The following is a 25,173-nucleotide window of genomic DNA, read 5'->3' on the forward strand; positions in this document are numbered from 1 at the left end:
TAATTTTCAATCTATGGTGTTGACCTGAACCTGTAAGTTAGAGGCATTATATTAATGGGCAGGCCACAGGTTATTTTATAATCATGGGTATGTGCAGGTAAACCAGGTATAAACAGTGTCACCAATGTATATAAATACAGAACATTTCACTTAATTCACAAAAGACACCAAAATCCCTTGGTACAGACAAGGACTGTGTTGCAAAGTAAGAGAGGAAAAGCTACTGACACTCTGATCTATCCCTTACTGAATCCATGCTCAGGACCATCTTTCCTTATACTTTCTGCTGCAGCTATGCCTTGGGCTTTAATCTCATCAGGGATCTCTTACTGCAAAGATCACTCCTTTGACTGTCACCAAGTGACCTCTATCCCACATGGCTTGGATTCCTGTCACACAAGCAATGACAATTTGTGCAGTAGTTCTCCCAAATACTGCTCTGTACCAGTAATATCCACTAAGATATTTTTTTTTCCTATAAACCTGCCTTAAAGCATTAACTTTCCTCTCCCTCACCCTCTCATCTAGTTGGAGTTCAAGATGGATGGAATGGTTGTTCTTCCTTCTTCAAAACTAGGCAAAGACAGCACTGCAGGAGGTTTCAGTCTTTGAATGCCTCTGTCTCTTGAGGTGTCTGTTTGGGGACACCTGCCTGGCAGGTAGTGCAAGTGACTGACTCTTAGTCAAATTACCATTCCCTAGGAGTCACTGAGTTCCCACATGCTGGATAACATATGGCAACATTTGAATTTTGGCTTGGGGTTTTTCTGCAACTCATAATTTCCTAGAACAAATTATCAATTCATATTTCATTTAGAGTCTTGTAATTTATGCATATTATTTGGCAACCCAGTTTTGTCTACTTGTCCTTTTTGTTGCTTCTCAAAATTTGTGACAATTCAAAACTTTGAACCTAGTCAAATATGTGCTGAGAAAAACCTTTCAAATGAACAGATGGATATGAAGCAGCTTGGTCCAACAAAGGTGGTTTTATTTGTTTTAACTCCCTTGTATTAGAAGGCTTCTGCAAACTCTACATATGCTCATCCATGTCAGCTGAAAAATAATTATGTCTGATGGTATCTCTGTTGTATCAGAATAGATACAACTACAGAATAGATAACCACCCACTTGTTCATAGATAATGAGCAATTATGTGTTCTGTGTCAGTACTTGTTTTCTAAGACTTGCTGTATCCACCATATGAGGAATTCTGCTACAATGTCTTAAATAATTTTGCCCTTTACCAGTATCCAGACTGACACCGAGACTGTATTTAAACACATGCTTTAAGAGTTTGTGATTTCATAGAATTATAGACTGGTGTAGTTTTGAAGGGACAGCTAGAAGTCATCCAGCCCACATCCCCATGTTGAGATAGTTGGTGCAACTGATGCTCTTTGTGGACAAGGAAAGGTCACATTTTTAAAATAAACACTTCCTGCAGAGTGGCATTTTGAGAGGTTTTTGGAGTTTTCTCCTATTTGCTTTGGATGATTAAAATAAAATCCATATTTTTTTTTCTGAAACACTTTGAACTGTATGAGATATTTTCTTTGTGAAAACGTGTCATGCATGTGTCAAAACAAAAAAGCCCTCTGTCACCATTAGAGATGTAACCACTCTAAGTTGAGTATGTATGTATGACAGGACAGCACCAGCAAAATTTAGTGTATGTGTTTCACAGATATGGTGGGGAAAGTAATATTTTCACTAATGATTGTGTAACTGTGGTGGAAATACACTGTTCAGTGGTGGACACTGCTTGATTGAAATAAAACTGGTAAATGATGAGGAACTACAGAAAATGTGATCCCTTAGCAGGGCATGGCAGGATGTCCACTGCCTGAGGAAGATGCAGAGGCTCTATGCGTGAAGGGGAAGGGAAATGGAGAGTTCCTTTTTCTCCCTGTGCCACCTCAGGCGACAAAACCAGGACCCTGTGTTGACTCACTTCAATAGAAGCAGGTGTGAGGTATCATCCAGAAAGTTCTAACTTGCTTTTTTCTTCATTTCCTGCAACTGACTTGTTTCCTTAGGAGCAGACTGGTAGCACTTGTATTATCAAAGGAACTTGGTTTTGGCATTCCTTAATGGGCCTGTATGATTAGGGAATCAGAAAGTAGCTGTGATGGTGTACAAGTATGCAGGAGATGATGATAAGAAAGTCTGCAGAGATTAAGTTCTGATACTTTTTCCAGTTGATGCACATTTAAGATGTGTGTGAGAAGTCTCTATCTACCTCAGGGGCATTTATAAGCCTTTTGTTCCAGTATCAGCAGTTCTTTTTAATACATGTACAAGTGATTGTCATAAATTATGTGACAGCCTGAACCAGCAGTTTGTAACCTCTGCTGCCATAATACAAGAGGAATTATTTAGGGACAATTTATTTAGCTTCTCAAGGAAAGGGTGAGAAATGTTGTTATGTAAGTTATGTAGGTATGTATTTGCTAGTGCGTGGAAGTGTAGTGGGAGACCTTTTTGACTTTTTGATGAAAAGGTCACATGGTCCAGTGTCTGAAATCAGATGTTACATAAAGGAGGCAAGATTTTGTATCTGTGAAAATAGGTAGATGTTGGTCCAGACTAGAAAACAAGTGTATCAGGGACAAAAAGTACTTTTATCTAAGACAATATGCCATCTCTCCCAGCATCCACAAATAAATGTCTAGAAAAGAGCAGCAAAATGTGGCAACTAGGTGGTGTGCTTCCTCCTAAAACTCTCCCAATTTCCAGTCATTTCTAGCTCTTGATTTTTCTAAGACAGATACAGTATCTTTGTATTTTGTAGTCTTCAGTTATTCTTTCTTCCATGGTAGCCTTCTGTTCCATTTTGAACCAGTTTTGGCTTTAGGGTCTACAGTGTCCTTCAGCAAACGGTGCCACAACTCATTATTCTTGGTGCCAAGGATATAGGAGGATTATCTGCAGATGTTTTAATATATTTCAATTGGGTTTGGTGGGAAAAAGTCTTTAGCTTTTACATATGAGAAGAGCTATTTGTCCAGATTGTCATGGAGGTCATTTTGGCTTCTGTAATACATCATTTTGAGGTTCTGTAACTTTATTTTATAGGCTTTGTGGAAAATATGATGGTCTGATTTACTTTCAGCTTGTTAATGATACTTGCAAATTTGCTTTAAGACAATTAGTATAATCAAATCACATGCTTCAGGGCTTTAGCTGACTCCTTTTTTCCTTTGTTTGTGTATAGATGGTCAAATAATGTGCATTGGTACAAATAGTCCTCTTTCTTGGAGGCCAGATGAACATTTTGCTAACACAATGAAAGCCAGACAGATTACCAGATTTGGGAAAATTCAAGTTGGCAAGATTCCTGTAGTTTCTTTTCTTCCACCCCATTACAGTACCTGAATTGAGTTACCTAATCCGTTTCTTGCCACTCGAGCGGGGATATTAGGTGCTAAGGGTACTCTCCTGTTCATTTTTCATGGAAAATTGCTTCATCCGCCAAAACATGAAAAGTCTTGAACACTGCCAGTTTGGTAGTTGTCATTAGACAAGATATCACAACTTGGTTGATCTCATGGCCTGTTGTGTTTTTGAAGTATGCTTGGCAGGTACACCACAACATAACAGTTCCATGATGCTATTTATTTTCTCAAAATAGCTGCGGTAATTTCTGTCACTTTGGACTGGGACACTTAAAAGTCCAGTCTCTCAAACTTTGTTAACTTAATGGAAGAAGAAAATATTGCACTGATGAGGAATAGGTATTTATTCATGAATTTATTTGCATGTGTGACTCTCATATAAAGTTGTATTATGCATCTGAAAATTTTATTTAATTATAAATTAAACATTCCATTAGTAATTAGCTTTCTTATGAGAGGCACTTATGTGCAGAAGGATTTGTTTCATGCAAGGAGTACTTACAAATACAGGGGTTGAATATTTCTGCTGTTTGGGATCTTGGGGACATTTTGCTTAGGGAGTTCTGGTCAGCACCTCCATAATGTGTAGCAGAATTCCAACAGCCTCTGCTTTCTGTCTACCACTTGAGTTAACATCTTTCCTTTGTAACTACTGATTTATTTAATTTATTTTCTTAAAGGCATCTTTATCGTCACAATAAGCAGGTTTTGAAAAGTTCAGCTGACTACAGGCAACTGCTTTCCCTGGAGGACATGCATTTAAAAGTTACTGTCTTTCTACTTAGGTATTGTGTGTGCATAATATTTTCCAGCAAACATTAATCGTACTGGGTAGCTGTGAGGGCAAAACTGTTGCACTAAGATAAACATTTGAGAGTCTGCTTTAATGCCCAAAGCCTCTTAGCTTTTTTAGGTCAAATTATCTTGTATCCTCTGACTGTGTTTCGAAGCTTGCTACTGCTAAATGCTACTTTTTAAAATCAGATTTTGCGTTCCATTTTTGTTGACAAGGTTAAAGCGAGGGTATCTCACAATTAAGGTCCCAACTTCAAGGGCAAGAAAACCAGAGCGGTTCTACTTCCTTAGAGCTGGCACTTAAGAAGTAAGATGGTTGTTTCATACTTGCAATAGCATCTCTGCTTTTTCTATTCTGCCAGTGTCATTATAATACTGGTGCAAAATGAGGCTGTTAGGCTACAACAATGTGCTAGGAGTTAAACTTTTTGTTGACCAAGAATGTAGGAGTTTATTATTTATACCTAGAGTTTCTGGAAAGACTTTATTCCACAAATAATGTTTTCTGCAAGCTCTAAATCATTATAAACAAACATTTAAAAAAATGCATTGTGTACTGTGTAACTATGCTAGAAAAGGCAAATAGAGGTAATTTTCTTAAAAATGCCTTGTTATTTGCATTGATATCAGCAGAGATCTCAGATATCAATTGGTAAGAACTATTTTTTCACAGGATATGTTCAAAAGTTGTAGCTTTGTTAAATATTTGGGTTAAATACTACTTACTACACAACAAATTTTCTTTCCCTTCCTCCTCAGTGAATGCCCTTGGTTAATATTTGCCATCCACTCAGCTAGAGATTAAATTACTGGGGAATGAGAAGAAAAAGCACTTGTAAAAACACAGATTTCTCCTGCTGTGGAGCCATGGCTGTAGTGTGCAAAATGTGATTTTTCTAAAGTTAGGTTTACTGGCAGGGGATATATGTGAAAATGTCCAAAAAGCAGAGACCTCATCTGTTCCTGCTGGTAGCTAGCATGATGCCATTAGTGTCTGTAATCTGGGGAGCTCGGCGGGCGGGGGAAGTGAGGGAGGATTGGTAGGAGTTCTTTAAAATATCTCCTTGAAAGCCGGATAGTGAGAGACTTAGAGAGGGAGAGCTGTCAGATAGTCAAATATCTGGGAGATGGTTTGGCTGTCACAGTATATGAAAGTTATGTAAGGTGTATAAGCATATTACATAAGAGCTCCCCCATGCTCCAGGTCACCGGCTGCTCTTCCAAAACTCACCGCCACCAGCCTGGAAACACACAGCACTCTTGGAAAATGGGCATCTCTGTTATTTCTGCAGCACTGGCAGCATGATTGCATGAGACACACATATTAAAGTAATCAAAAGTAATACAATGATTTGTAAGAAGAACAGAATTGAGTGTTAATGAGAATTTTTTTTTTTTTTTTTTAAACTGAGTATCAGTATAAAAGAGCAAATCACATACAGCAACCTGTATTGCAGTGGAATATGTTTCAATACTATGAAGTGGTGGGGAGTTTTTAGGCCCAGCAGGAAGGGCCTGCTCTTCATATGCAGTCTGAATAAGTATTTCTTTGCATTTGCAAAAAAGAATTGCAGCTCAGCAATTTTTTTGCTAGTTATTTTGTTATTGCTAGTAAAATCATCTGCAGATTTAACTTCAGTTCTCCTGCAAATAGAAGCATGGATATTTCTCATGGGGGAATATATGCTGAGACTTCTTTAATCCATCGCAGTTTAAGATCAAGATCGAAAGGTGCTTGATGATGAACCTTTTCCACCCTCTGCAGCACATTTTAATAGTAGCAGTAAGAGCTCAATTCTTCATGCTTCGGTCAGATAGCTACAGCTCCTTCCTGACAACGTGCCAGATTTAATTTATATTACAGGTTAAATGGTTGAAATCACTGTAGTAACTGTAACAGATAACAGATGAGAACTCTGTAAGACATTCTTAACTTATTGGGAAATTGAATTCAGCTTTGCAAAGGAGTATTCTTTTTCATCCTTCAGTCTCCTCTCAAAAACTTGCTTGGAGGTGGGAAAGGCACCACAATACCTTCGTGCAGATGGCATGGAGTGTTTGCAAGGAGCTTCTTCTCATCCAGATGTTGTGGAACACAGATCACATGTCCAGAGGCCAAATGCTGACAGCATACTATAATGGTCACTGTTCAAGCAAAACAGGAGCAGTATTAATTTCACTCTGTCCTGAAACAGTTTGCTTTAGTTGTGGGATAGTCACCATTAAGCTGAAGCCTCTGTACTTGACCATCATTGAACTAAACTGAGCACATTTTTTAGTAGAGACTGCTAATACACAGGTCCAGCCTGTAGCCCAGTTACCTCTTCTGCCTGATGGTGCTTGTCAGAACTGCAGTTGGGTTCTGTGTTCATACCCAGCACTGCTACCTCTGGCATGTTACAGTGCTGTTGGTGCAATTCACTGCCAGAGTGAGGGGCACTTCAGCTGTATGTCAGACCTTCCCTCCACAGCCTCCTGCAGAAAGCTTTCTGCTATTCCACTCTGTTGGCTGGTGTACAGTAATCTCAGCTTTCTGTGAACTCTACAAAGAGACATTTGGCAGAAGTTACTTCAGCCTGTTTTCCTTCTTCAGTGCCATGAAACACATTTTGTCACCTCACAGTTGCTGGGATCTCAATGTCTAGTTTGTGAATAAATGCTTTTTGCATTGTTAGTGCAAACTGAGTTTTTTGTCTTTTCCTTGAGGAAGTTCTCTGTCCTTATTTCGCATGTCCAGCAAGATTGCCCCATGAAGCCATACTGCAGTTCCTGTTCTGTTTAAGTAGAACATTTCACACAAACATCCTGTCCACGTGCAACTCACTAGTCACTGTGAGCAAGATATCTGTAGGTAATTTTTATGTAATACAATTATTTACATGTGGAGGTAAGTATGTATATGCAGTATGTATAGCCTGTGTTCATCATGCTGCACTGTAATTTTTTGCCACAGCAGAGTTTATATCTTACTGGTTTTTTATCTATAAAGAAATGGGGAGCTGGTTGTTTCTTCTCCAGCTGGGATTTCAGGACTGGCTGTCCACAGCAATCATGGGTGTCAAGTGTATCAGCAGCAAATCTATACAATATAATTAAAGAACTAGTTACGGTAAAATAGTGTTTTTTTAGCATTGAGTCTTTAGGTAAACAAGGGGCAAACAAGTTAGCTCATTGCTCTTACAACAAGTTAGTTCTGTATGTCAGTCTGCAGCCGGAAGGTTACCCTTATCTGACAAAGTGTCCTTGAGTATGAAATAAATGTGGTTTACAGAATTGTTTGGTATAAAAATAGTCTCCTCCCCTTCCTCTCTCAAATTTATTCTCTCAAATTTTGTACCTGCTTTTTATATTATGTTCATTGTGTTTTGTTCCAAAAGGGTTTTTGTATTTACTCGTTTTGGTGTATAGACTCTACTAATCTTCCCACTTTCACATTTCTCTGTTTTACTGACCTTAATATTTCTTGTCTCCATGGGAGAGATTGTTAGGTTGTCATGCAGTGAGTTTCCTTAACCTGATTTCGTAACTACACTCCTTGCCTCATTGCAGTTCACCCTGGACTCTAATCAGCTGTTAGGCATTTTAAAGTCCCTGTACAGTAAGTATTTTGTAAACATCATTTATTTGCCACTATGAGTGTTCCACAGCTCTACACAAAGTGACAATGGAATTAATCCAGGAAAGGAAACAAGCTGAAAAAAGTCATTTAAGTACCCATGGCAGCTTTGCTCTGCTAGGCAGTTTGTTTACATTGATTTTATAAGGACACAAACAAAGAACTACGGAAGAAAAGAATCTATTCTGAATTGTTCAGTTCACTCATCACAATATTCAGTATTTGAACAGTATCTCCCAGCCTCTCAAATAGATTAAATGTCATTTAATTTACCCTCATTATGCACACATTTTTCTTATGACACTCAAAATACTCAGTTCTTGAAGGCCTTCATTTCAGTGATAACAGAATGTGATAGTTTCCAAAGAAAGCCTGGTGCAAAAAAAAACCTGAATACCGAAACCTGAAATTGAAAGTTGAGAAGGTGGAGGAGTGACAGGAAAGGTAGTTGCACATGGCACATTTAGAAGATCTTGTTCTCTCATTTGCTTTTTAGCTTTACATTGATACCAAAAGCAAGCAATTTTGTTCTCTCCACAGCAGAAAAAATAATGAGCAATTCCTGCCTTCATTATCATGTTGAAATGTATGTTAACTGTGAGTTCTCTTATTCTATTAGAAGTACATTTTTATTTTCCTAATACACATTAGTGTATTAACTCCTGTGCATAATATGCATGTTTATACACCTGCATGTGCCTCTGAGTCTGTACATAACCATATACCCTTACAACTGTTTTTTGGTAATACTGAACAACTTGTCCATGGCAATTTTTAAATGCTGAATCATTCAGTAGCTGCTTCATTTAAATTTTATTTATTATTTCAGGGTATTTTTAAGGTTTGGGGATTTTTTCCCCTTTGGGTGTATGTGCTGTCTGTGGCCCCCTTTACTGCATATGCTTATGTGAAAATAATTTTTTTTCTGTATGAACTGTTTCTTCTCTTGTAAAATGACTTCCATTTTCATCAGTCTTTTAGACAGGGGTTCTGCAGTTTGATTAGAAAGGCAAGGCTAGTCATGAGAAATTTTTAGGTATATTAAATCCTGGACTACTGAAGAAGAGTGTGGTTGAATTTCACCAGCAGGAATGGAGAATGCAGATATAAGATGGGCAAGTGAGTGATTCTTTTACAGCTGAGTGGAAACAATAGTTTCTGCAAACTGGATTGATGAAAGAATGTTCTGGGGATTGTGCTATGTAACTTTCTGACAATGGGAGATAATAGAAGTTAAGGGGCCCTGTGCATGTGAGGTAAAAAAAATATTTTTAACAGCATTAAACCCCTATAGCTGATTGGAGGTATTTATGTAGTACTGGCATTTTGCTATCATAGCTAGGACTACTAAATTACCTGCACTGAATATTATACGTACTGGGAAAAATTGCTTTAGGTATGCCAGTTTCCTCCATATCTTGAAGAAAAGAGGAATCTCACTCTGAATTATGAGCAATCTATGAAGGAACCTACCCCTCTCTGTTATCTGTACATGGAGCATCGTGGGACAAGTCTCCTTCAGGGTGAAGTGTTGATATTTTTATGGGCAGAAACTAGCTAAAAACTTGGCTCATAATTTAAATCCTGTTTGAAAATTGAATGTTTATATGTTGACCAAGTAAGGGACAAAATGAGATATGTCATGATTTAGTTGAGGGTGAATAATGGGGCCCATTTATACAAGACTGAATTTGAGCTTCAGAAAATATCAGTGTCATTCCCTATCAAAGGTCCTGCTTGGTAGTGTCTCTTCCTGTCCTTTTTTGTGCTTCATTTAAACAAAATGGCTTCACTGAAATGATGAATGGAATATCTTTTTAAATGTTAGTCCTCATCTTTACAAATACTTTATCTAAACATAGATACATAGAAAAAAAAAGAATGTATCCATCGAAGTAGAGCATTGGGTAGTTTTTTGCTTGTTATCTTCTTGTTCGTCTTTTTTTTTTTTTTTTTTCATAAATATCCTAGGTCAGTTTAAAGAACACAGGGATCAAATTATACGTTGCTTGTTTATGCCTGAAGGCTTTTGCATTTTTACTTTCAGGTTTGTTTCCTCCATTATCATAATCACCCTCATATGCAGAAGGACAATATACAATTGAGTTTCCTGGAGAGTGTTATGCAAGAATATCATCATTTCCCAAGGGCAGTGCAAAATAAATATACACTGTTGTCCGTTTCTGTTCTGGTCTTAAAAACTTTTGCACCTGCACTGTCTATAAAATTAGCAGTTGGAAGTTAGACTTCAAATTGACTGAATCCCTTGAAATGAACACACTAGAGCAGTCTTTGTTTCCAAGGCAACAGTCAGCCCTGTTCCTAAGGACTCAAAAGGTATGTAAATTACAAGGTTGCCTTCAGAACACATCTTACTAAATTTAAATTTACATTCATTCAGAATATCTGGAACTATAAAACTTTCCTAATGTGAAGTACAGCTCTCATTATGTCTTTACTCAGTCATGAAAATAACTTATTCCTACAAAATATATTCCCTTCCCAATACTATACTCTAAATATGTTACAGGTCATGCTGCATTTCCAGTTTCTCACTGTAAGTATTATAGGAGACAAGTAGTGATATCTATAGCTAAGATTAGATAATACTTTCTATTACATTAAACTACAATATTAGAACTATAGCAAAAATAGGTTCTGGAGGACATGGTAAAAAAACCCCAATGAGGTATGTGGCAGATCTAATCAGATCTGGTGAAGAACTCTTAGCCCCTCCCCCCTCCCCCCCCCCCGAGGAAAATACATCCATGATAAATGACTAATAAGTGCCTGGTCAGAGTTCTCTAAACTATCCTTTATACATTAAAGTGATTTTTCAGGATGCTTTTTCTGAATGCTTGTGGAGAGCTTTCCCATACCTGTGTGTCCTCATGCATGAGCAATAATATTGAGGGAGAAGCATGCTAGCAAGAAATTACTTTTTGGTACAGCCATGAGAATAGTTAAGTTCTCTGTGTCAGAATGGAGTAAGTGGATGCTGAATAGATGACAAAGCTTCCAAAAATCAGAAGAATTTAGTTTCATGTGAAGGAACAGTAGGCTGAAGAGAATGGTGAAAATTTAAAGGCACAGATCAGAAAGATAATTTTAACTGGGACATTTGTGGTTGGGTTTTTTTATGAAAGAGAGGGAGGGAAAAAGTGCGGGCATAAAGCCTCAGATTCAGCTGACATGGAGACAGAGAAATTTGGTGTTGGGATAGGTTCATATCTGTGAATGATTCTTTGCTCTCTGGTTACATATTTTCTTTCATGAATTGCAAATTCGAATTCTTAGCACATTTTGTAGATTTGTCTAGCTTGTTTGTGAAGAGGAGCTTTGGAAAATAATGGCCTTGGTGCAGTAGTATTGGGGAGAAGTAATTTACTCCATCATGTAAGTACTTCTGCAAATCCTTTGAGACCATTTTCAAATTACTGTTTCTAATTCCTTGGAAATACATTGACTTGAAACTGTAACACATTTAATTCTATTTATGCAGGAAAGATTTGTTTTGGAGGTTTGTTAATCAACAGATACGCTTCTGGGAGAGGTATCATTATACTGGTTTGCAAAACCTCAACTGTTTTTTAAAATACAGGTATTAAAACCTGTGTAGCTTTCCTGTAGAGTTTAAATGGTGAAATGTACAAATCTGTTTCACTTCATTGCTTTTTAAGAGTCAAGAAACATGAAAGTCTTTATCTGGAATAATCAGTCCAACTCCATTAGGTTTGAGAGCCTCTTACTCTCAAGCCCAGAAGGATTTTTTTTGGTGATGTTTGAATGCTTAAAATGCCTAATGTTTTTAAAGACCTTCTAAAACTTATGACAGCATTAATTATCAGTACAAAAGTGAGGACTGAAAGTTTGTCAATGATATAATGATTGTAAAACGGGACTGAAGTGAGAAGTAGTAAATTGAAGGGAACTTGGCAAACCACAGCTTTGCTCCTTCTGCCCTGGATCTTTATTCCACCCAATCTTCTTAGCTCAGTTTAAGTTACAGGATGTTCAGTGAGTGAGGTTGCTTCACCTGAATTTATTTTTATTTTCACTGTTTAATGGCAATGTAAATACTTGTTTTTCTCTGCTTAGAACCTAACTGCTGTTCCTTGATTTACATGGTGTTTATTATTCAGGATACTCAGTTCCTCCACACATAGTACAGAGTACAAAATAAGGGATGTAGATTCAGAATTGTCTCATTTGCAAATAAATGGTAGCTCTACATAAGTCTTGGATCTTCAAAATTGTAATTACACTCACTACTTTTTTGTTTTTCTTGTTGCCTGCCTAATGTATTCCTACTTGTAAAGAAATAGGGGTTTTTTAGAAATAATGTATGATAATGTAATCAAAGCCAAAGTGAGATTTTCAGAAATGCTGATGGATTAAGTGTCTAATTTCCACTGTCTATCACTACAAATTATGTGTGGCCTTTAGAAATTTTTTGAAAAGTTCACCTTTCATTCATTGCAGTTGCCAGATACAAAACTGAATCAAAGCTATTTATAATCTTCAATCTCAAGTAGCTCTCATCAGACTGGCTAAGATTACTTTATGGGTGTGCATCCTTCAGAACAGTTTGTGCAACCCAGGTGTTACTCATAACTGCAAACAACTGGAAACTCTTCATTTAATCCAGCAGGTGAAATACTTCATCTTGAGCATTGCTGGGCTATGGTGAAGAGTTTTCAGTAGCCTCAGAAGAGAAAATAGAATTTCCTCTTTCCTAAGAGTAATTGACTGGCTCTTCTCTCCTACAATCGTTTATAAATGTGCTTGCACTCTAGCTCTTGTTTTACTCCAGGTTTCTTCTGGGTTTTATGTTGTACAGTATGATTGGATGCAATATAAGGAAATCAGTAAATAAAATACCAAATCACTTTTGTCCTGGGAGGAAAGATTCCGTAGTAATTTAGATTCTGATGAAGCAGGTAGATGTTTAACACACTCTTCTAAAAGGTGTTCTATAAGACACATTGAGCTGTCTGGTGCTCATCAGGTGCTGTATTTGCTGAAAACTATGGTTTCATATATATAAAAATAGGAAGACATAATTATTTATTGAGGTATGTCATCACTTGAATTTACTGTAAGTTCAAAACAGCATGAAATGCACAATGAAGATGGTAATGCTTGCTTACGTGGCAGACTTTCTGCCGTCCGTTTACATACCAGAGTGTAAATTCTGTAGTAATTTTTTATGCTTTTATGTGTTTCAGAAATTTCAAAGTTTCATAGTAAAAAGGCTTTACAGTACTCCTAAATATAAATAAGCTTAAAAATAAATCCTGCAAAACTGCAACGATCCATTTAATAAAATGCCCATTTTTATAAATGCCCTGAAATGAGTGGGTGAAAACTAGTGTGACACATCATGTGGGCTTAATCTGTTTCACATAAATTTGCTGTGAAAGCTCTAGTTCAATATAGATAATGTGCAATCTGTTCTAAACATCCAGTTGTACAATAAGGGTAATTTGTGGGAGACAGTTATGGATCTCAAGAGCCCTTTCATCATGCAGAGTATTGAATTAATCTCCTCCTAAATGCTCATTCAGAAAGTGCCAGAAGACTGCTCTGTTTGGTTGCCATGGCAGATATTAATCTCCTGGCTCCTTTGAGAGCTACATTTCTATAAACTATGAGTGTTTTCAAGTTTATCAAAGCAGTAAGTTGTAGTTATTCTGATTTTTGTTGCAGTTGACGGTTTCCTTCCATCATGCTTGCATTAATTTGATTCTTTAAAAATATTATAAAAATTTCTTTTTACCTGCTTACTCTCTCAAATAGAACAATAACTTTCATTTAGAGACAAAAAAGGGCTAAAAGGTATTTTGGACATAGAGTCTTATAGTCTTTTGTAGATAAAAGTAAAAAGAAATTTAAAAAAATTGGTACCTGTATGCTGAGAGACTAGTGAAAATGGCAGAATTTTGATAAATGCAGGTTGTAAACAGGGAAGGGAATGAAAATCAAGACTGTATTTTATCAAGACTGTACAGGGACAGATACTGTGAAGGAGATTGGACTGATTTCTTATACAATAAACTTTCCCATTTGCATGTTCTCCCGTTGCAATTTCCTTGTAGGCAGCAGAACTAATGAAGCCTGATTTCCTGAGGATTTATGTCCTGTCTTTCCTGAGCCTATAGGCATCTGTGCACATGTCCTCATTAAACCAGTGGCAGTTACTCTGAGCTACAATTCTGTTTTCAGTGATAGGCTGTAGGTTTGGATTTCCTTTCATACACAGCTACTGATTTTCATAGGGTGAAGAGACACTTGGCATCCTTGAGACCTCTGCAAAGTTACGACTTTTGTTGAAATTGGCTGGTGGCCAATTTCTCTAGAAAGGTGGAAAGTTACTTTGTAATCTCTTGCTCCATGGCCCTGGCCCTTTAGACATCTGACTCAGGTGGTTTTAAAGAGACATACTGTCACTGTGAAAACTGCAGATTTTAGGAGGCAGTTGGCCACCACTGAAATTCAGAGACTTACTTGAATTTTAGAGTTATTATTTAATAATTATTCTGTAGTAATGCATGCTGTCAGTTCAAGGTTTGTGATTATGTTACTTGCTTGTCCTATTACAGTTTGGATGACCATGTACTTTGAACGCTTCAGCTTCAGAATTTTTTTTTTATTTAACTTTGATGTTTTGGTTACTCAGAATAAGTAAATGCAGTGTAAGTATAAGTAAATTATACTCAATATAAGCCTGTCACTAAGGAGACTAACAGGGTAACAAGTCATCAACAAATGCAGCAAGATACTTGCCTGCATTTACTTACCCAGCTACACCTAGCAGTGTTTGAATTAGTGCTGAGCTCACAGGAAATTCTGTACTCCTGAAATCCAAAAAGTAACCCCCTTGTTTGCTACCCTGTTACCAAACTCTGCCCTTTTCTAGAGACATCCAGAAGCAAAGCTGTTCTTGGCGGTCCTGTGTCAGCTGTGCAGCTGAAAGACTCTCAAATCTAACTCCTAATCAACTGTGAATATGTGGGAGGATGCTGCTTTGAATCAGAGACAGTGTGAATGATCATGTGGACAGGCATTGAAGGGAGGAAGGGAAGCTACCCATTAATAGCTGGAGTTGTCAAAGTGTTTTGTTGATATGTAAATCTATCATTTACCTACTTCCAAGTCCTTTCGTTTAGCATAAGGGGACATAGCATACATAAACTCTTCAGGTACTGGATAAACAACAAAGTATTCATTCTGCACTTTGTTATGAATATGCACCCACAGTAGGAAACTGTGTGTGGATGGCATGTGTTAGTCTTCCTGGGAGAGGAGATTTAGCGTGTGCACAAAACCTCAAGAAAGCAGATATTTACAGAACTGAGGAACTCTGAGTAGGATTACACGTCTTAGAACACTGGAAATTGATTCATTATGATTGCATTTTCTCCTTAAATCAAAATTGTTTCTTGCACAAGATTGTGGAAAATGCCATTCTGGCCAGAACCTACATGTAGTTCAGACTGCCAGCAAATTTGTTAGAGACCATCCCATTGAAACAACAGCTGAACTATGAAATGGTTGAATTATGAAGTGATTAAACAGAGAAAATTTAATATAAGAAAGTTAGTCACAGTAGCATGAGGGGGTTTTCAATATGCAAGCAAAATAGAGAGCACATTAAGTGGGGCAAATAAGGCCTGATGGGCGTACGAAGGATGTAGGAAGTTTTTAACCTGAATGTCTGTAACAACCAACAGACAAGCATTGCCTCTTCTTTCATTGTTCTGCAGAGCATCATAAAGACAGGATTTCTGCTTCATTTGAATTCTCATACACTTCTGTGGAAAAGCAGCAAGGCTTGACATTTGAGAAATTGGAGAGGTTTTGTGTTCAAAAAAAGCTGGTTGGGGTCAAAGACCATGTCAGTCTTTAAGAAGTATTCAGCATCCTTTTAAGTTAGCATGGTGAATATTTTAAATTCTAATTACCTAGTGTGTAATTAATTCATTACACACTGTGCTGTAAAAACTGAAATACTTCTTTTGACAAGCTGAAAATAACATTTTTTATTATTCATACAGAGTATAGGATATTGAATGTAGTTTGTAACAGATTATAAAGTACTAAAATGTATTTGGGGTAATTTAGCAAGCAGACAAGAATGGAGTTCCTTTAACCTTCTCTTCCTGAAATAAGTAGTAAACTGAGGTGACTGACATTGTACATTTTTGTCAGCTCAGTATAACATTCTGCTAAGAACTTTCTGAAATCATGGGGCACGTACTGCAGCTTTCTATAGACAAGTATCTATACATCATTGCATGTATCAGTCTCAGTGTTGCTCTCTTATAGAAGCAATATTATATTGCTGCTTTATGTTTATTTAATAAGAGACTGAATTCTCCAATATTCTGAGAGAATTTACATAAAAAACAAATTCATTTATGTACATGGAAAGCAACACACTATGATATAAATAGCTGTGTGCTTAACCAAAGCAGTAAGTTTTCCTGTATGTGCTCTCAGGATTGGTTCTCTTTGATGTGCAGCTCTATGAATAACAAATAACAGGGCATGGGGTGGCAGGTAGCTCATGTGCAGGAGAGAACACTGCTTAGAGCAGGTCTTTTGGGGAGATAATGTCTTTTTTTGCTTCTGAGAAGCAGGCTGTCAGGAGGGTTCAGCAGTACTGTTAGGCTCTGCATACTAAAGCATGCTTTTTAAGATGCCAGCTCATATAAAACGGATTAGAGAAGCCAGAAGGAAAATATCTGCCAAAAGAACTGAATTCAGACAGATACTTTTTAAAGCTTTATTGTATTTTAAAGTTTTTGTAAAATAAATGGAAATTAAATGGAAAAGCAGGATTGAATAAAATAGAACATTTTATAAGTTAAGGTACTGTAATACTCTTTTTCTTTCTTTTTCCTTTATTTTCTATTGACGACAAGTAAAACTTCAGCTATCATTTCAGAGCAATTGTGCCTCTGTCATTTGCTAGGTTATTCACTCTCTTACAGGAGCAATGTGCACTACTTATGGCTATATATCCTCTGAAATAGATTGAAAACAGAAAGATTTACTTTTCTGGGAAGCATTTGGAGAATCTGAAGTTTATTAGTTTAGTTGCCTTGTTTGGTTTTGGATTGGTTGGTTTTTCTTCCTCATTTACCAGTGCAGCTGACCTTTATTTTTTTTTTTTTTGACAGTGCTTTAGTTCTTGAGTCTTTGTTAAGGCTGTGTAGCCAATCTGTGATTTTTTTGTCTGATTACCTTATTTTCATATGAGAATATTTTTTATTTGTTTCTTCTGATTATAATAGTATTATTCATATTCCAAGTTTTTTTTTTTTTTCTCTACCGTCTCAATTTTTGTTTCATGTGGAATAAACTACAAGACTTCCAAAAGTCAAAAGAATATGGAATGTGTGTAGAGAAATGAGCCATAGCCTGGTCTACCTACCCTGTTATCTCAGAGCAAAACCATCCCAGAGCAATATATACTGCAGTAGTGCACTTCTCAACTCAAGAGTCTGCTGCCTTTCTGTGACCTCTCCTTGGTCCCTCAGAGCAGAGCAAGCAACATTTAAAATGTGTCTTGTTGGGCCAGAAATTGTTACCTTGTCGGACACTGAATGTTTGGTAGGGTATTGGCTTATTATGAAAGAAAAATACAAGCCAGAAAGGACCATTTCCCAGATAAAACTCTGGAATTAATTAATGGGGCAGCTTAGCAGAAAGGATGGATAGGTGAGGAGAGGAATTAATCTCTTTTTAGGAGGAAAAATAAAGGAAGGGAAAAGCCAACAACTCTAAAACCCCAGGAAAAAGCAGCAAAGATGTTCAACATGATGTTTTCATCCTGGAAAAAAGAAGGCTCTGGATGACCTAATTGTGGCCTTCCAGTACTTGAAGGGAGCCTAAAGGAAAGATGGAGGGAGAATGTTTACATGGGCATGTAGTGATAGGACAAGAAGTAATAGTTTCAAACTGATAGAGTAGGTTTAAATTAGATATTAGGAAGAAATTCTGTTCTGTGAGGATGGTGAGGCCGTGGACCAGATTGCCCAGAGAAATTGTAGATGCCCCATCCCTGAAAGTAAAGGCCAGATTGGATGAGGCCCTGAGCAACCTGGTCTAATGAAAGGTATCCCTGCCCATGGCAAGTGGATTGGAACTAGGTGATCTTTAAGGCTCCTTCCATTTTGAGCAATATTGTTCTCATGTCCAGATTGGGTAATCAAATTTCAGGGTTCTGACAAATTGAAGTTCCTTCAAAGACATGTTAAAAGTTTAAATTTCAATGCAGAGAAAATATTTTGCAGGTTTAGCAGACATGTGCAGGCATAGCAACTCCATATATTTTGATAGGAAATAAACAGGGAAAAGTGGAAGAATTTTAAAAGTTTTTGTAATTATTTTGGTAATCTTCATGTAGGATATGATACATCTGCCACAATGGATCACCAAACTCAGGTTTTTAATATTCAGGTCAGACTCTGAGACAAAAGAACTGTGTGTTTGGTAACTGTTTATTCTGCAGAGTTTATGTAGTTGTAGCACTTAGAGGGCTTAAGTGCATTAAGACTTCTGTTGCCTTAGCTCTGGATAAAAATGCATAAGTGTTAAGTTCCTGCCCCAGAGGTCTTTTTGGGTGTCTGTGCTGCAGGTACAGGTCACCATCTGCTTGCCCATGCAAGTTTCAAACACTTTCTACAATTCTGCCTTGTGTGTTGCTTTTGGTTACCTAGGAAGGAAAAAAAAAAGACTTGAAAAAGTTTAGGCAGCAACACAGCCTTAGATATTTAAGGACAATTTGACATGCTGTTGGAAGAGCAGAACTGCCCATAACACAGCAGGGGTTGCTGGATATTTGTTGAAGAGAAGTTCTGTCTTTGAATAGTTTGAAATAAATGGAATAACTAAGGAAGTCTGTTTCTGTGAAAGGGGTGGGGGTTGTTATCAGCATCTTGAGCTGGTGGATTTTTTCAAAAGGTAAGATTACTTTTTGTATATAAAAGAGTAGTAAATCTGCTAAGTAGATAAGGTTCATTACTCTTGGTCCTTCCTGTTTCTAACTGGAGAAATTCTATCAAATTAATTAGCCTGTCTTTTTCCTCTTTGGGGAGATGGAAAGGTCTGTTCTTAATACATTCTAACTAACATTTGGTAACCAGTAGTGAGGTAAATTCCTAACTAAATGAAAGACGTTTGGGTTGGTGGAAATACTGTTGAGTAAACCCAGAATTTAACTGGTCTGCCAGTTGAGAAACTTAAGTGGCTAAATTAGATTCACATGTGGTAAGAAGACACCTTTCCTCTGCAGGTGGGACACACCCAGAGCTTCCCTTACTTGTTTTTAACATGGTGATGCTGAAATTACCAGATCAAATCATTAATTAGTTTATCCAGTAACAACTTCTCTGGGAGTGATCTGTCCTGTTGTTTCCATGAGAAGTATATGAAAGTGTTGGGAGCAACAATTAATGGGAGCAGTTCCTTACTTGCTGTAAGTAAGCTTATCTCATCAATAGGGAGGATTTTCATATCTGCTTCACAAACAAGATTATTTTTAATGCCACTGTGACTCTTCCAGTTTGTTACATAAGCATTTAATATAAGAGCATTTATAAGGATGATAGTGATTCTGAGCTGTATTTTCTTTTCTATTTTTTCACTGATCAGCAGAAATCATTGAAAGGAGATTCAGCCATTCACTAACACAGGACAAAACCCTCTTTTCTTCTTTTTAGTCAAACCCCTGCAGATTTCAGGAGAGAGAAAACTTATTTAAGGTGTTATTTATATATTCTTTTCCCGATAGTATTGGTGATTATTCCCATGTCACAGAAAGATGAAACAAAGTCAAGAAGCAGGTTCAGCAGATGGCAATTTCAATGGGATAGGTTTCTTTGATCAAAAGTTAATAGGAAGGCAAAATTCTAATACAATTACTTGAAGGTTAGTTATATGAGATTCATACAGAGTAATACAGAGTAACATATACAATGCATATTTTTAATTAGTGCTCAATGCAAATTAGTGTTTAGTATGTACTGCCTGCTGAAAAACTCCTTTTCTGGACTGAAGTGTGAATTCCCTATAACATTATGGTAGCAATATTGGCTACTTTCCAAATTTCACAGTTACAAATGAGGAAGGCATTGGGAGGAGAATTTTCAGGGCAGCAAAAACCAACACATGGAAACCAAAACCTAACAGCCTCCCATTAATATTGTGGATAATGCCATTTTAAATACAAACTGTTAAAGTCTTACTTATGAATGCATTTTCTCTATTTTAGATAGATAAATAGATGCAGTATACAGGTACAGAGAGAGAGAATGAGAATCTGGGTGTGTGGATTCTATTCAGGTCCTTGGTAGATGCATTCTTACACTGGCTTACTGTAAACCACAGCCTTTGCTGTATTTCCTTACGCCACTAATAATTATTGTAATTTCCTATTAGTAGGGGAAATTGTGTTGCTGTCATTTTAATACATAAGAGATATTTGCTTTAATTTTTAGAAGAAGTCTTTTGCTGTGGTTGTGAAATGTTACTGTTTGAGAAAAGGGTGTAACTAATGGCCATGGTTCCTGCAGTTCTCTTGGTCCTATAATGGTGTGTCTTTCTGATTGTTTCCAGTGCCAAGAATGAAGCAGGAGCATGTGAGCACTGACAGATTACCAAGCGCGAAGTGCAGAAAATGGATTTCTGCAGCTTGTTAATATTTTGCAATTATTTGTCCTGCCCTAGCTTGTATATTTGATTTGCCCTGAAGGATCTCTGAAATGTGTGAGCACCTTCCATCTTATACCATCACAGAAGTTTGCTGTGAATTAGCTAGGTGACTCACTGGATAATATTGACTCACTTTACTGATGCAAAATCATATGATGTTTTCAGCTTTTATTTAGAGACTTTTCACAGCACTTAGTGGCATGTTTTTTAAAATATGGTTGGTTTGACAGATGTAACAACTTATTTTATAAAAGTCCTACTATAAAATTTACAAGACAACATATTTTCTCAGAAATGGTAATGTTGTACAGTGTTTCTATAGCAATTGGACAGTTGTGATGTGCCACAGCTAATATGTTGGAGAGAAATTACTTTAGATGTTTGTGTTGTATGCTAGATAATATATTTTTTGTGATAGATTACAGTTGAGGAATAGGAGTGTGATGGTACTGGTGACCCAGGATATCCAGTAAAAGCACTTTGCAATGTATAAAAAACATTCCAAAGCTTTGAGGTCTGATAGAATTAAATTAGTGTGTCAATTTAACATGAATCACAATAGTTAATCCCCCGGTGCATGCTGAAGCTGGCATCATTAGCTCTGATTTCCATTGAAGCAAAAGAAGGAGGTCAGTCTAGAACAGCAGCTGGACTGGAGCTGCATATATCTGTCCCACACATTCATTTCTAGGCTTCAGTTTATTGTCTGGCTTTATCCAGCCCCTCAGGACAGAGCCCCAAAGCAGGGCTGTGCTGGCAGTACTTTGTCCTTCCTTTGGTTCCCACTGCTCCTGAAAGGCAGAGCAGGATAATGGGAGTGGGAGGAGAAGTGGGGTTCTCTTCCCACCAGGAAGCTGACAGCCTCCAGGGCCAGTCTTCTTGGCAGTCTTTCTGCCAGCAAATCTGACCCTTCCCTACCTGTGAATTTAGAGGCAGAAGGGAACGATTTCTCATTTTGAAGGAATTGAAAGTGAAAATATAAGGGAGAGGGTACAGCTAGGACAGTAGAACAGTGGGGAATCCACAAAGAATAAATAAGGAAAGGGAGTAAAATGCTTTAATAAAGCAAAAATACTTTAATAAAATTAAAAAGCAGAAAAAAATAAGGAGGAATGTTACCAAGGCATATGAAAATTGACTTACTCTGTGCATGGAAGGCCTGCATAGACACAAGGTTCATGTTGACAAAGTAGAAGAATAACTGCCATATGCATGACCTTTTTTGTAATCATTCAGGTTTTGTTTAGAAGGTAAAAATTTTAACACTAAGTTCTAAACTTAAAAACCACAATCTTATTAAAAGAAATTCTTACAAATGTAGATGTATTTTATATAATACATATACTCTGCCTTTATGTATTGTATTGCACAAAATTTAAATTAACAGAAAGGAACTGGGATTATAGGGTTGGCAAGGCATGAAAATAATAAAATTCAATAGTCAGAAATCATTCATCCATTTTTTTTCAATTTAAACCTTATCCCAAAATCTTTTTTGTAGTTTCTCAGTTACACAGCATAGGCTGTTCAAAGGCACTAAAGCAGATCTCAGAAAGAGAATAAATGCTAATACTCAACATATCTACAGGTCATTGTTTGTCTTTATATTACAGAGCTGCTTAAAATATCTCTCTTCAGACTGAAAATAGTAGCTCTTATACAGCTTTAATTTGCTCTTTATTGCAAAAGAATTTCATAAAGCTTTGCAAAGAAATTGCTGATGGTATTAGAGGCAGAAAGGCACAGAATTTTGTGAGGGTCTCTGATACCGTCCAGGAAGCTCTGAACAGGGGGCTGTGGAGGCAGAGCACTTCATCACTTCAAAATAAAGGTGGTGAGCAGCCTACAGCAAAGAGGTTTTCTTCCCACTAATGTGTTGGAAAAAGGGAAAAAGCATTTTGTTCACTCCTAATAGTGGAAGCATATAAAGAGAAAGTGAGAAAGTCTGGTTTCACTGAAGTAAAAGAGAACTTTGCCATTGCCTTCATAGAAACCAGACCTTTACCCTTTGCTATGTTGTTCAAAATTGCAACAGACTTAAGCAGGGCAATTCATAAAGATTATAAATTTGTAAATATTGCCATACCTATAATTTAGGACTATGTCAGCTGTCACAACTTTACTCATTTTGAAGAAATGCAGTTATAAACTACCAAACCAACCTTTTACTCTCCTACCTGCTTATTAGACAGTCTTTTGTAGTGCAGTGAGAGTAATGCTCTTTGTCCAGTTGTGCCCCTTCAATGAAAATAGCACATTTAGTAAGCTGTGTCCTTTGTGTATATTTGCATAATGGTTCCAAAACCTCTAAAGTGGCAACATGCAGATGTCTAGGATGGGGTGAAAAGCAGGAATAACATTTATCTCCCCATCTGTGCTGCGCTTTGTTCCCCATGCCTGTGCTTTGTTCAAAAACTTCCTGAGCCAGATCAAACCATAAATCCACCGGAACTAATTTGAGTAACTGACTTTATCTGATCAGACACATACCAACTTAAATATAGATTTAAGAGCAAATCAATAGCATGTAATCAGTTGATACTTTGGCCCAGTGTTTAAGGGAAAACTATTTATTTCTTTCTATGGGTGCATAGTCGTCCCGAGGAGCTGGGAATGTGGCAGGAGGGAATTTGCCTTTTCACAGGTATCTCTGGTGAAGGAAGAAATTCTGTCAGTGGTGCCACTGCCATTTTGTAAGTATTTAAAGACCTGTTTGACACACTTTAACATTCACAGAGTTGATTGCTTCAGAATGTTATAAAATTACTGTAACTAGAAATAGTTTACTGGCTCTGTGTGGATTATTTTTTCACTAGGCTGTAACTAGGCAATTGCAAAGCCCTCATAGGAAGCAGAAGAGAACTTGTCTTTGAAGAAAAAAGCAAGAATGAAAATATTACTCAAAATTATATTGTAATAACATGTGCTTGGGTCAGGAGAGCTTCTGCAGGAGAGGAAAACAAATAAGATTGCCTGGCAGGTCCCTTCATTGTTGGCCTTGAACTCCTTGCCTAATACCAAATAATCTAAACACTGAGTAGTTTTTCCTACTTTACTGTATTAAAATATTTTTTTAATATTCTGATAACAGTTACTTTAGAATTAAACTTACTTTTCATGCTGATACAACAGATAAACAAAGAGGTAAATTTCCTCTTAGAAAGAACTCCCTTCACAAGAATGGTTACTTTTCCTATGTGTCTGCCCAGTGTTGAAGTCTGATTTCTTAACATGTAGTTTTTACTTCAGATATACTACAAAATTTTCTACTTATATTTTTCAGACATTTGATTTCTCTGGAATTTTCTGACATATTTGTGAGGCTGAAGTTTCTTGCCTGCCACAAAGAAATGGAAATTTTGTACTTGCAGTGTTGTGACTGCTTTGTGGTAGCAAGACAGAGGACAGCCATGCCCCCTGCAAATCTTTCTGCTTATTTATGTCATATTTATGTCACAGATGGTAATTTCCAAAAATAGTGCCTGAATTTGGGTTCTTAATTTCATATCTGGAGGCTGATCTGGATTACCCAGGGAATATCCTGCATAGAGGAGTAAACTTCTTCTCTTGTTACTTGTTTTATTTGAGTTGGACTCTTTATGACTCTACAAATTAGGAAATTTGGAGAGAAATGTGAGCCCAGGGTAAAACTGGGACCAGCTGGGCTTGGGCTGGGGCTAGCCATGCCTTTGTGTCCACTGGCAGAGCAGAGGGTGGGTAGGACTTTAGTAGTGCTTAGATGTTGGGGTTTATGTGCCTGGGTTCCAGGGATGACTAGCTTTGTGTCTAGAAAGTAGAATATATATATTTTTTTTTTTTCTTCTGAGGGTTGAGCATAATTCATGTTGAGAGACTGTCTCTGTTTTTCACACAGTCTGTTCCCTCCTGTTTCTTGGATTACAGGGAGACACGTTCATGCTCTTTGAGTTTTTCCTCTGCTCATTTTGTGGCATTAAATAGTTTAAACTGGTCTCTTGCCTTTTGTACAATAGATTTGCTAAAGGATATTGGCAAGAACTGTGGGTTTTGGCCTTTGCAACACTGGAATCAAAGCTGTGTGGTCTCCCCTGGCTAAACCTGTGACATGGGTTTATGCACTCGAGGGAGGCTTGTGTCTGTAACCCAGAAGGTTCCTTCCAGCTTTAAATGGGAAAAAATGGAAGCACAGAGTTAGTCTGAAACATATCTTCTGCAGAAGCTGTAGTGGGCTGTGTTTTTCCATCACCCAAGCACTTGGCCATTCAAGCAGTGTGAGGAGGAAGGACTCTTGCTGTCCCCCTGCAGTGCCACCGTCTGCTTTCAAGCCCTTCACCACCACTGCCAGCATTGCCTCAGAGGCTGTTTGACTGCTTTCAGCTGTGCCTCCTCAATCATGAAGCAGAGTGAGTGCAAGGCATGTGAGCTTAAGTGGTAAATTAGGGCATATTGAGCAGCCTGCTTGTTAGCCAGGCTTTTCCTGCTGTCACAGAACTACAGAATGGGTCAGTTGGAAGAAACCTCTGGAGATCAGCTAGTCCAACCTCCCTACTCAAGCAGGGACCCCCAGAGCGTGCTTAGAACTCTGTCCAGATGGCTTTTGAGTATCTCCAGGGAAAGAGAGTTGGTGTAAAGCTAACACAGCTATGTCTGCAGTTAAGCTTCAGT

General features: G+C 37.5%; 1 protein-coding gene across 3 annotated transcripts in view; it reads left to right on the forward strand.

Moving 5' to 3' along the window:
* Positions 1–25,173, forward strand: part of ANO10 (anoctamin 10) — a 121,500-nt gene that overhangs the window by 88,747 nt on the left and 7,580 nt on the right. For 2 of the 3 annotated variants that reach the window (XR_008439830.1, XR_008439825.1), the window contains 2 exons: positions 8,783–8,928; positions 9,857–9,948. The exons of the other annotated variant lie outside the window; for it this stretch is intronic. The gene's annotated coding sequence lies outside the window, so the exon portion shown is untranslated. Of the gene's footprint in view, positions 1–8,782; positions 8,929–9,856; positions 9,949–25,173 lie in introns of those variants that run through there. 3 annotated transcript variants of the gene reach the window in all.

Source organism: Vidua macroura, chromosome 1, assembly GCF_024509145.1.
Source record: "Vidua macroura isolate BioBank_ID:100142 chromosome 1, ASM2450914v1, whole genome shotgun sequence".
Taxonomy (NCBI): Eukaryota; Metazoa; Chordata; class Aves; order Passeriformes; family Viduidae; genus Vidua; species Vidua macroura.